Consider the following 1350-nt stretch of genomic DNA (forward strand, 5'->3'; position numbering starts at 1 on the left):
GGATAGATAGTGGAATATGTCGGGGGTATATGTAGTGGGATATGTAGGGGGTATATGTAGTGGGATATGTAGCGGGATATGTAGCGGGATATGTAGCGGAATATGTCGGGGGTATATGTAGTGGGATAGACAGTGGAATATGTCGGGGGTATATGTAGTGTTTGAATTGTTCTGTCATCTGTGCTCTAATGTATTGGAAGGAGATGGATTTGGCCCAGTTGATAGTCTGTGATTTTGGAGTGGTTTCCTGTCGTCTGAATGAGTCTTTAATTCCGATGGGTTTTGGCATTACAGTAGATGTCATTCACATGCAGGCCGGTCTTGTGCTGGCTGCTTGTTGTCTCTTTATTGTTTATATAATCTGGCACGTTGCTGCAGCTCATAGTTCAATAGATACAGTAAAGAAATGTTAAAAGAGAAGGACTTGTTTACTACTGCCTCCTGATATCTTTATAATGCTAAACACTAGAGTGTGTAGTGTGCAGTGTCTGCAGTGTCTATAGTGTGTATAGCGTTTGTAGTGCGTGTAGTGTCTGTGTCTGCTCCTCCCTCCATAGTCACGTGGTACGGCCCACCACGTGCAGGGGGATGCACAAATGTAGTGTCTGTTTTTGTAACCACGCTCCCTGGGATTGGACACACGTGCACAGGGTTTAATGTTAATGTCTTGTGTGTCTATTTAAACCTCTGTGTGTGCGCCCTTTGTCAGTCATTATCACTACGTATGTTACTGTTGATCTTTGTAACCATAATGATGGTTTGTCTTGTTACCGTTAATGTGTATGCGCCTTCATTTAATGTTAATTGTGTGCAGTGTATGTAGTGTGTGTAGTGTATGTATTGTTTGTAGTGTATGTGGTGTAAGTAGTGTAAGTAGTGTGTAGTGTCTACAGTGTGTAGTGTGTGTAGTGTATGTATTGTTTGTAATGTATGTGGTGTAAGTAGTGTGTGGTGTAAGTAGTGTGTAGTGTGTGTAGTGTATGTATTGTTTGTAATGTATGTGGTGTAAGTAGTGTGTGGTGTAAGTAGTGTGTAGTGTGTGTAGTGTATGTATTGTTTGTAGTGTATGTGGTGTAAGTAGTGTAAGTAGTGTGTAGTGTCTACAGTGTGTAGTGTGTGTAGTGTATGTATTGTTTGTAATGTATGTGGTGTAAGTAGTGTGTGGTGTAAGTAGTGTGTAGTGTGTGTAGTGTATGTATTGTTTGTAATGTATGTGGTGTAAGTAGTGTGTGGTGTAAGTAGTGTGTAGTGTGTGTAGTGTATGTATTGTTTGTAGTGTATGTGGTGTAAGTAGTGTAAGTAGTGTGTAGTGTCTACAGTGTGTAGTGTGTGTAGTGTATGTATTGTTTG

This window comes from Electrophorus electricus, chromosome 4, assembly GCF_041902795.1.
Source record: "Electrophorus electricus isolate QZ-2024a chromosome 4, ASM4190279v1, whole genome shotgun sequence".
Lineage (NCBI taxonomy): Eukaryota > Metazoa > Chordata > Actinopteri > Gymnotiformes > Gymnotidae > Electrophorus > Electrophorus electricus.